The sequence below is a fragment of the Notothenia coriiceps genome, unplaced genomic scaffold (genome assembly GCF_000735185.1).
Source record: "Notothenia coriiceps isolate Sejong01 unplaced genomic scaffold, NC01 NC01_scaffold00037250, whole genome shotgun sequence".
Classification (NCBI taxonomy): Eukaryota; Metazoa; Chordata; class Actinopteri; order Perciformes; family Nototheniidae; genus Notothenia; species Notothenia coriiceps.
In genome coordinates this window covers 6,900,463-6,912,857 of record NW_011369951.1, presented here as the reverse complement: position 1 = coordinate 6,912,857, position 12,395 = coordinate 6,900,463, and positions in this window count along the sequence as shown.

The following is a 12,395-nucleotide window of genomic DNA, read 5'->3' as shown; positions in this document are numbered from 1 at the left end:
ATATGGTTTAAGTATGAAAATTCCCCCAAAAGTAAAAATAAGTGAGTTCACTTGGATGTAAATTGCAACTTGACTGATTGGTGGAAAAGTACTTCCAGTACGCGGTAATTCTAGATTGTAATTTAATTTAATGAATACTTTTTTATGTTTTGTATAAGCTTGCATATCTTTCCACAAATATATCTTTAGGCTTAATGGGTTTTTTTTCTCCAGAAAAAACCTTGCAACTTCAGTGCCAGAGAAAAAAGGTCCTTTGAGTACACTTGTGGTTATTGTCCTCATGTTGCACATTAAGATGTTTACCGCATGTGGGCAAAAATCCATCAATCTTTCAATTTTCTGGTAATTTATTACTGACTGAATACATTGATTATCTCCGCCTATTGTACCCCGAAGCATCATCAGTCATTTTCCTTAGCCGAAGGCAGTTTGAGTGCATACTATCTGTGATATCTGATGCTTGAGTGGGACGCCAATTGCAAATTAGCAATTTTATTACAAGGAATGAGGAAATATCAGCATTACAAAAAGGGAATATTCGTAAAGTATCTTCACTTTTTATACTTGTAGTACAGGGAGTAAGTAGCAACAATATAAGCATTGGTTGATCCCACACTGTGAATAAGTACAGTACGTGAGTTAATACTGTATACTTAGTGACTTTGCACCACTGGATATGGCTAATGGTAGCAAACGGTAAGAGATCCATACTATTACCTTGAAGTGAAGCCTATGTAAAACAACAGTTATGTGTCATATATTGTTTTTTCAATGTTTTTTCTGTGATTAAAACGAAAGTTGTGAAATAAAGATGAAACCTAAATATAAAAGATAAAACAAATAAATGACAGGATAGTCTCTCTTTGGACCAAAAGTGATGTTACCAAAATCCCAACTTGCATGTCATATTTTTTAGTTTGCATACATAATGTTTATATAAATCACTTCCAGGTTATTTCCAGAGCATTTTGATTCATGTTATTTTGGGATGGATTAAAAATATATCAGATCACTGTGTGGATTATTGTGCTTGGTTTGATTTAAAATACACTATACACAATTAGAATGGCTTTGGTGTTTAGGCTAACTTCATTCACATTATGCAGTCTGTTATTTAAACACTATGTCCCCAAACACGGTTAAATACAACTGAAAAAATTAATAATAATTCAGGCTAATATAGGCATCCAAGGATGTTACTGATGTAACGGTAAGGCAGAGAATCACGTAGCTTCTGACGTTAGCAGATGGTAGGCTAAATGCCAGTGGAGCACAAGCGGTGTACCGATCATTTAAAGCCTTGTCACTCTGGAAAACAGCACAAAGTTGGAGATGTAGTTTTAATTCAATCGAGCTTTGTAAGTTAAATACGGCTGCCCATATGTCGCTTCTGACACTTGTACTGGCCTACCGAGCTGTGAGGGGATCAGCCCCTTCCAACATCTTCTGTCGCAAACTTAAAAAACCCATATGTTTCGATTGTACCTTGACAATTAAATTCTAAAAAACAAAAAAAAAGGTTAATTTAGGCATTGTAACCAATTCAACGGTATGGCTTGCTTGAAGTGAATTATCTGCACTTTCTTTGATGTTCAGAGTTTGAATCTTTATGGTTTTTGCACTTATTGTAAGTCGCTTTGGATTCATCAAAATGAAATGTGATGTAATCTTAATAGCAACATGAGCCCAGTTTCAATGTAGACTGCCATTGTTGTTATTGAGAGGGATTTTCATGCGTAAAGGTGACGTCATGGCAACGCTCCTCTCTGGCACTGGTTGGTGGAAAAGCAAATGAGACCCAGCACGGAAATACAACTTAGTGAACACATTGGTACTAGTGGACCTGTGCAGTATATTAAATACATTGTACTAATTTCATCTATCAAGTTAGCGCTGATGTGACATGTTAAACTGAAACCATCACAGCAGACAAACCGGGCATTAGCCTAATAGGCGCAGGGCTTGGTGCTTTCATAAGACACACTCTAATATGCATAAAACTGCTCTCTGAAAGTGAGGCACAGCGTTGCTCCATTGATGTATCCAAGACAGACTCTGACAACCCTCTATAAGATGTGTGGAGTTAAAAGGCCTCTGTAGGTGGAGACAGCAGACAGAGCTGGAAGGTAGAGAATCTCACATTAATGAGAATGTGGCATACTCAAACAGTTTCTGGGGCCTTTTTGTACATGTTTTTTCAGTGTTTTTGTGCTACTCACTGAAAAGCTTTGAGCTGTCTAGGCTGAATCACAGCAGGGGGGCGATAATAGACTTTCTTTGTGCCTCTCTTTAATAGCAAAATTATACAAATAGTTTGTGAGAGGTTTGTGTCGAACATGCCTCAACTCTAAATATATTTCCACCCAGGAGACGGTAAATTAAAGCCCCCTGTTTCTTAGAGCAGTCCCACAAAAGGTAGATTTCACTCTGCTTGTATGGCTTCAATTCTTACATCAGGGCTAGTTTTTCAGAGGGAGTAGCTGACATTCCCGCAAACTTTCTCTCTATTCTTCCCTCAGAGTTGCTGGAAACTGGAAAAATCTTCCTGTCACTGCGTCCTATTTACAACCTCCTTTACTCAACATCCCCTTTCAACCACACGCCGATTAAATTGGTTGCAGTGTTAGAATGTAGTTTCCTAACCCAGAAATGGGCAAACAGACACACCTTGTGTACTGTTCGACTGCCGGAGGAGCTTTAGAGCAGAGTTATGAAGTCCTACCAGTGCATCTTGCTATGCTATGCAGGGTTTCCCACACATAGACTTTACTTGGGCGGGCCGCCCAGGTATATTAACGGCCACCCAAGTATATTTCGCAACCCATTTAGGTTTTTAAAAAAAAAAAAAATAATTCTTTTTTTTCTTCCGTCCGCGACCACGACGCCATCTGCGATCGATTAACTTTTGGACAATGTAATAGTAAATAGTAACCCATGTCCATATGTTTATTCGTGGGTAGTATATTTAAACTAGGGCTATCACTATGGGCCCTGCTTGCACCTGTTTGCTCTGCCATCGCGTGAAGGGTCTGCTAACAAGCGACCAACAGAAAGGTTAATGTTAATGTTGTTGCACGTCACCTCAATCCCCTACCCCCCCTCCGCTACCAGCACCCCCCCAAGTATNTAGCGTGCTGCAGCAGCAGTCTGCTCTGTACGCAGGCTTCCTCCAAGTTTACAGTAAAACAAACTGGTGGTGTGACCAATGGCCATTTACAATTATTAATACTATTACTATTATTAGCATTAGTCTATATTTTGGTTGAAACTAAGCCAGAATAAAAAAAAAAAAACATAAATAATAATAAAAAAGTATATAAATAAAATCGATTTTTAAAAATAATATTCGATTATGGAGACTGTAACGAATATTCGAATAATCGAATAATCACTGGCATCCCTAGTTAATTCAATGTTCTACGCTGTTTCACCTGTATTTTTAAATACAAAACTATTCACAATACTTACAATTGTTATACTAGTGCTAGTGGTCAATGGCGCAACTTCAGAAGGTTCATCAGAAACGTAACTGGAATACTTTTGTAGTCCTTTTAAACCAGATTTATTTAATCTTAACCTCTTCCTACATGCCGTTTATTTTTGGTTAATTATGGCTCAATTAGCTATTATAGGTGCCTAGGTTGTTCATTTGTAATTTTGTGATGTGATATATATTATGCTATTTTGTACGGAGCCCCCTAGGGGACATGGAGAAGAAAAAATAAATGTTTTGAAGAAAAAATAAATAAAAAAGTTTTGCGAGATCTCGCAAAACCCCATTCCCCTAGGGGGCTCCGTAATTTTGTATACATTCTTTATAAGAAAAATGTATTTCTGAGGGCTCTGGAAAAAGCCATTTAGAAACAGAAAAATCAAGCAGTTTAAAAGATTGCTCCTGCAGTAAGCTAAACCCATTTACAACAACAGGTTTATGTGAGATTAACAGACGCAGAAAGTAGTCTTGTGTTATCTACTATGTATGCAGCGAGCACCCTGTTGTTATGCCTTGAAAGATTACTTGCCAACAATTAGAGAACAAAGGTAAAATAATGCCTTTATGATGACGTGATTAAGATACATAAGCCTCATAGTGAAACACGCATGTGTAAAAAAAGATATACGTTATTCGGTAATGTTTATTAACCTCATGATAGATTAGATTTGGCAGATAACCACAATAAATAGGCTGGCCAAGACATGATTTCACGGATTTTCCACATTATGTCCCACTGAATAGAGCTGTGATGAGTAATAGCTATATAAATCTTTGTTGAATATAACATTCAGTGATGTAGAATTGCTGTCACTTTATCAACTAACGCAGAATATTGTTATATATTGAAGGGTGTGAATGCATTGAGTCTGCTTGGGACATTTGCCTTGTTGTTTACCACATTTTGGTTGTTGTTTTTTGGCACCTAAATCCCTAATTGTACCTGTTTTGTGTTTGGTGTAAGTTCACATAATACAGACAAACACATTCTCTGCCATTTTCTACCTTTTGCATGAGGTTCAAAGCCTTGTTGCATATAGTCCATACACAACAGTTGGTGAAGTGGATGAATCAAACCAAAATTGCACGACAAAGTGGAAGCTACCATATCGGCTATTGTGGGACCGTTTATCTTTTCCTACAAATGGTGCACTGTTGGCATTGAACACACATTCACAATTAATTGTTTTCCCAATCATTTATGAGGTTACGGCAAGCATTGTGGGCTTTTTGTAACCGAAACATTGAAAAACTGTCTGACAGAAAAGATTAATTGTGTCCTTGAACAACTAATTACTACAGGATGATCGGGAACAACTTACACATCCAAGAAATAATTAGAAGGGTAAAAAAAGCAAGAATGTTTTTATTTTGTTTTAAACCATCTCTTTAATGGATGTTGGAGGATGCTAACAGCAAAGTTATGATTATGATAAGAATTTAAAATACAAAATCTGTTTTTTGATGAATTATTTTTGAGCTAGCCAAGTATGTATAATGAAATTATCTTTGACAATCTACCAAATCTACATATTCATTTACTTGGTGTCTTTGCTAGAAGACTCTTCCCTTATGATATCCCCCCTCCACGTTTATGCAGATTGCATGTTTTCAGAACTTTAAATGCTATGTTCAGTTTTGCATAAAAAAAGGAATATCTTACCCCGTAGAATTAGCATGTGTTTGAGTGCGTCTGGGGGATTGGAAGCACACTCTGATGCTGTAAAATGTGAGGTGTGCAGGGAGACATTTTCTTGAATTAGATTCCTTATTGAGCAGTTCCTTGAATAATGCATTACCCTGTGCATGTCATCCTATACAGCTCTGCATAGATCTGTCACTACTTTCACTGGAGCTTCAACGTTTCTGTCGTTTCAAGACAACGACACTGGTTGCAAACTCAATGGTGGAGGGAGGGAGTATACAGAAAAGACATTTGTTAAACCACAGGTTGTATTTGAATGTGAGGTTTTACAGGATTGTCCAATATCAAAGTCTTGTTAAGTGAATGTGTGCAGTTTAGGTTTCGGAAGATTACAACGAAAAGGTCAGGCGATTGGAATATGAAGAAGTTAAATATCACACACAGATTTAATTGGTATCCTCTCATTCGATTAGGGGCGAGCGTGTTGTCATGAAAGAGTTTGTCAACAAGACACTTTGACCTGACTGTGACTATGCATTATGAAGAGTTAGGGTTAGGGTCAACAAATAATTAGGAGTTATCGTCCAGATGGTACAAATATAAAGTCAATCAATCTTAAAATTCATAGTGATTTCAGTTCCCTTAGTTAATACTGTACACTTGGACACTTGAAAACTCAATTTCAATCAAGTAAATGTTTCAAGTTTAGTAACAATAGGCGCTTTCACACCAAGAACTTTGCCGTACTTAGTTCATGAGAACTTAGTTCATGAGAACTCTAGTTCTCATGAACTAAGTACAGATCGCGTTCACACCGGAATAAGTCCCTGAGGGAGGATTAGGCAATTCTTCCTTTTCTTCTGCTTTGGGTTTACTGGCAGGCCGCAAACAACTTCACGGCGTATACTGCCACCCGAAGTCCCTGGCCGGAAGTCCCCGGAGTTGGGGACTGGCTTCGATGATTAAATCGCCAGACGCCGACATCTCCTCATCACTCCGACGCTCCCACGTTTTATTTTGTGTTGCCATAAGTTAGTCTCTCTGCGTTTGTGCGCTGGGCTAATGCTAATGCTAATAATGCTAATGCGAGCAAATAAAATGGCGGCTTCACAAAACTTTTTGGGAGTTTTACGGGGCGTGGTTTGCATTCTGCCCAGCCAATCAGACATAGGAACCTTTTCTTCCATGAAAGTACCTGCTCTCTAGCAGGGACTGAAAATGGGGTAAAAAGGTTCTCATGAACTAATTTTAGTTCCGGATTTTTTTGGTGTGAACGCACATTTTTGGAACTATATCGGAACTAAAGTGGGAAAAGTACTCCGGTGTGAAAGCGCCTAATAGAGGAGACCCAGAGACCCAGAACAATAAATCATCCCAGTTTACCATAATCATTACCAGATGGAGCACATATTTTATATTTATTATTTATTTTATAAACTGTGTCCAGGCAAGCTAGTTATTGTTCTCCATCTACTGCACCATATGTAGTTTAGATGTAATGTCAACAGCTGTCCAATAGAAACCTTAAGTACTCCTCAGATTGATTTACAAGCTAACTTCCTGGTTAATACAGACTTCATGAAGCCATATTCTGTACCACTTGGGAAAGCATGGAAACTCAATAAGGAAGTGGGAAGGGCAAAAAAAAAGACCTGACTTCCTGGTAATATATTAATCATCATCATCCGGCCTCACTTTTAGACCATGATTTAGCTGTACTGTGTGAAGGCTGAAGATCTCATTACCTTAAGCATAGATGCAAACTCGTATTTCCTGATCGTATTACTCGCACTTAATAAGAATAAAGTTGTATCTGATCAAATATCACTCTAACTGCTGTGCTGAAACATTCTTTATTTATATATCCCCCGGAGTTAAAGTCCCATTCTCATCATTCTCTTTAAGCGATGCTCGTAGATGAAGTTATATTTCCTTCTGTCTAATTGTTTTATCTTTTAACACTCTTCCTTCTCACGCGTGCATTTAAACATAGTACTCACCCTAATCAGACAACTGAATTACAGAACCCAACACAGAAAAAAAGCTAAAATGGTAGTGTAAATGTTTTCCCAGGTGACAGGCCTAGAACCAATCGTTAAATATTCTGTTTTTCAGAGATGAAGCACGCCGGAAATTCTATGCCAGCAACACTACTGCTTAGTTTGATACAGAAATGGCCCAAAATTCTTAAAGAAAATATGATTTTTAAAGCATGATCAGGGGCAAGTGAAAGTCCCACAAAAACATGTATTAAGATTTATATTACTTCTTGTTCGTCTTCTTTGACATTTTGACATTTTCTATGTAGAATCCAAGATGTACATTGACTTTTAAATGGATACTGCAAGAAAGGCTAATGAAATATAAATCCAGAAAAGAGTGATTAAATCCATCCATTTTCCTTATCTTTAAAGCATTGATACTTCTTAAAGACATGCACGACGAGCACACAGCCTTAATGGCGCCTTAATGGAGTCACTGGGACTTCTGTCATTTACAACAAAGAGCTCGAATCACATGGCACCAAACGATTACACCTCAGCATGGACACATAATAGCACGGACAACCAAATAAATAATTGAACTAATAAAACAAAAAAAAGTCGGCTAAACTAAATGAAGGCATTTCCAGATAATTGTTCAGCATAAATCAAGACTCTATATCCTATTACCACTTAAATTGCCACTGGAGACACGTCTCAATTCAAATCAGTCTTCTCCGTGCCGAGGTGTTGTGACAAGCGGTTCAAATTGATATGTCTTGTCGGCTTGTGATTGTTTCCCTTCTAAACACTTAAAGCACCTGTTTCTGCCACTGACTAATTGGCTTCCCTACAAACATGCCAAGTTAAAATTCATCCGTGTTGTTTTTTGCTTGTTTTCCAGGAAGCAGCATCCTGCAGAGCCCCGTGTTCACCAAGCAGCCTGGCAGCATTGTGTATCCTGTGGAGATAGTGGAGAAGAACAGGGAGGTGGTGTTCAGCTGTGAAGCCCAGGGAAACCCACCCCCCATGTACCGGTGAGTGTGTGACAGCAGGGTTTCATCTACTACCCCCCTCTACTCATTTTTCCCTCCCATTGATTTATACCACTGACAATGTCAACACCGTTCATTTTCTAGACAAGCTGTCGATGGCAAACATCTCCATCTTGTCTTAAACATTCCTTCTGTCTGTGGTGGCAGCTCCCAGAGAGTCTACAATTGGAGAAATGTCCGATAATGTAACACGTTCATTTTATTTTAACCCAAGCAGTACATTATGATTATACTAAAAGCCTGATTATTCTATGGGCACAGGCTCATTCTCATCTATTAACACATGGTTCCTGAGTGCACCTGTGGAGGAAGTAATCGGATGCTTTTCTCAAGTAGAACATCTAACTAACAAGGTTTATTTTTAGTAAGTATGAGAGTAGGAGAAAAGTCAGTATTTAATAATTAAAATAAATGCCACTACGGACATACTTTGGATGGACTAACATTGTATTGCATGTCAAATATTTTCTTAATTTAAATTTGATTTGTCTCCTTGTAGTTTCTGAGATACAGATATTTTCTTATGATACCATGATATATGTAGTCTTTGGTCACACTTGTGTTTTATCCTAACGTATAATTACATATATAGAAAGAACTCAATTTTCAGAAAATGGTTCAATCAATTTGGTATATATCTTCAGATTTGTGCTTTGGCAAGTCGAGACAAATCCCAAATGTATCAGGCTTAGAGGCACTAATGGGTTACTAGAAAATTAAGGGATTTTCCACAACTGATGAATTAATGACACAAGTTAAAGCAAATTCTACCTTCAAAACTGCTAGAATCAGCACAGCTTAAAGGATGAGTCTGGTTATTATTCTGTATTGTTCTAGTTGTCAACTGTTTATTCAAATATTCGTTCGTTGGAGTACTATTCGGGTTTCAATTTCGTTATTCGGATATTCGTTTTTATTTATTTTTTGGTAGCCACGCTGCCAAATTGAATTTATTGAAATCTCCAATATCAACATAAGAGCTTGTGCCTCTTCGGGGGGGGGCTAACACTTAACCATAAACTTTATCGTTTACTTTCTCCGTCTTTATATGTAGATATTACTTTTTCTCCGTTAATCTCCGTCACATTGTTTCCATAGCAACAACAACTTCCTGTCAACAGCGCTAACTCTCCTTCAAAATAAAAGCATGTCCATACAAAATAGCAAGCCAAGCCAAATTACACTTACGACATATACAACTGCAACGAAAGTAACAAACACCATGCGATATCCTTTTCAATTTCAAAGAACACACATTGGGTTGTATACATTAACAAATAACTATAAAACAACAATACTGTAGAATAACAAAATGAATGCCGTGAATAAACCGAAATACACGTGTTGAAGCGGTTCACTGCTGATTACTACGCAACCCCCCGCGCGGGCCGAATATCCGAATATTCGCTGCTGATTACTTCCGAATATCCGGAGCCCGAAAAATGGTATTCGGGACAGCCCTATTGTCAACAAATCCCTTAAAAATGTCAAAACCAACAATGAATTCACCTCCTAGCTCTTACATCTTATACGTGTTACATAGTTATCTCATGTAAATCTTATATATTGTTTATGCTAACCCTAATCTTTTTCTAAACTTAAAGGGGACCTATCATGCAAAATGTACTTTTTGATTTCTTTTACACATAAACATGTGTCCCCGGTGTGTTGGGGAACGCACGCAGCCTCAGCAAATAAAACCCTCTCTTTTTTCCTCCGTACCCAAATCTCTAAAAACCGGGCTACAACGGAACTGATCCAGATTTGCGTCCGATATGACGTAATATCGGAAATGTAGGCTAGCTTTACGCCCACGGGCCTATCAGCAAGAGAGAAAGCCTTTGAGCTCCATACTGTTTCAGAAATAATCCTTGATAATCCATGATATGGCATTTCATCACCACCGTATTTAGTTTAGACAGTAGCTGCTGGGTCCCGCATGAGCTCAGCCCCTTCCTTTTTTATTTATCATTTTTAAAAAAATTTAAAGCTTTATACCCCAAATCAGCACTTTTGAAACAGGAAGTGAAATAGAGGGATATGAGGCATGGCTAGAATGGGTGATCTATTTGGTATTTTGAGCAAAACACTTCATAGACATGTTTTTTATATATTTTTATATATCTGAGACCTATGCTATTGCCTAAACATAGCATGATAGGTGACCTTTAACTAAGTTATTTTGTTTCAATTCCCAAAGCTTAACCATTAGTTTAATACTGTAACTGTTTCCCGGAGAAAATAAGTTCCCCTTCAAAATGTCTATGAGAATACAAGACAGTGCTCCTAACCCATAAACAGGGCAGGGAAGACAGAATGTATTGAGTGACAGATAAAATGTGACCGTCCCATATCCATGACACTTAAAACTATTTTTTCCCTACCCACTCTCTGCCAGGCCTCCCAGAGGAGCTCTTCTTCTCTCCTCCCATAGCAGCTCCTTTCTCCTCACCTCTTCCTGTCGCTGTCTCTTTTTTTAAATCAAAGGATGGATGAGGAGAGAAAGAGGTCAAAATATATCCCAAAGTCCCCCACTGTCGCCTTATAATTAAGTCAAAAAATAGTATATATAGGCCCTCGCTAGCAATAGATCTGGAGATTGTTTTCAGGTGAGACATACAGTTCAGAAGTGGGTGTCCATACATGATTTAAAGCCGGTGACAAGGTGGAAGAACTCAGAGCTGTTGCTTTAGTAAAGTAGTAACAACAAGTGTAAGAATACCAAGCAAGCGCTGCATGGAAACACGTCCCATTGGGTTTTCAGTTGAGTTTTCAGCCGAACATATTTTTGGTGTATTTTCATGGGATTGATTTGTTGACGATAATCAAACCTATGCTTCAGAACTTTCCAGTGTCATATTTATTATGTATTTTGAGGAGGAACATTTCTAAATTTCTAAATGTTATAACTTCAGATTGTGGCCTGTCAGGGGCGCCGTAAGGGGGTGAAAAGTTAGGACGATTCTAAGGGCCCGTGACTGACAGGGGCCAAACATTTTGCTAAAAACCCACCTCGGTTTCACGTAGACAACTCGAAGGTATAAACGAAGGGTAACGAACACACCTACGTTAATTCTATCTCACTGTAAAATTAACTAACTATCGCCAACCCGTACATACAATACGCAATTAGACAAAACGGTAATTGCGTTTAGACTTGTACGTAGACGAAAAGTTTGCAGGACAACGTGAATTGGTAGTCTAGATGTCATTGGTGAAATCATTTTTGCTGTTACCGACTCCCTAAACGAACCCTTAGCTTGCCAACGGTCAAGTTCAGAGATAACACGCATTGTATAACAAACAAGTAGTACCCTTGTACGAGTTTCTCGTGACGACCCACATTACTTGGGTGAGGACCCCACTAGTATTTGGAATTAGAATAAGGGGTTTTTGACAGTACTAAACATGTCCGGTGTCCCCGCGGCGGTCCCTAAAAACCCGGGGTACTTTTCTATAGTGTGCCGGGGTGGTGGTCCGTGTCCGGTGCGGTTGGGTTCGTGTTACGACATTTGTGTGTAGGTCTTTGAGTTGGCTGAGTAAATTACGGGAAATTTATTGAGATGGACATGTCCCCAACCTAGATAGACATCAGGTTATGATTGACGTGGTTATAAATGACTGTGACTCCCACTTGTATATTGTGACACGTCTGCGCGTTGTAAGATGACGTTTTAAGACGACGTCATCTTAAGTGATAAACTACATATTGTGATTGTTGGATGTTATCTAGAGTAATCAGTAGACAATACCACATTTAGAAAATTATTGTACAGAACCTAACACCCTTGTATTTTTTAGTTTTATTTATATTGAATTTTATATGTACTGGAGAATTTCATCCCATACATTCAAACTCCCCTTTGGCCGAGGTCTAGCGATCTTAAACTTTTATGTGCTGTCCTCTTTTAGACGGTGAAGGACATGTCTCGGGGAGGGAGGTTGTGTGTGCTTGCACGTGTACTGGTTACTTCCCGAGGAGTGTACGAGAGTCGATCTTTCGCGGCCACGGCGTGTCGCAACCTCCAATCTGGTTTGGAATGTACTTTATCTCCCCCACACAAGTCTCCGAAACCTATTAATTGAAAACCTTTTTTTATTCAATTTACTTAACATTCAAATCACTCTGTAATAGTTATACTAAATATAATTACAATTACTACTACTAACTACTTTCCAATCAATTTATAAAAAGAACTACAAAAGAACTACAAGAATTT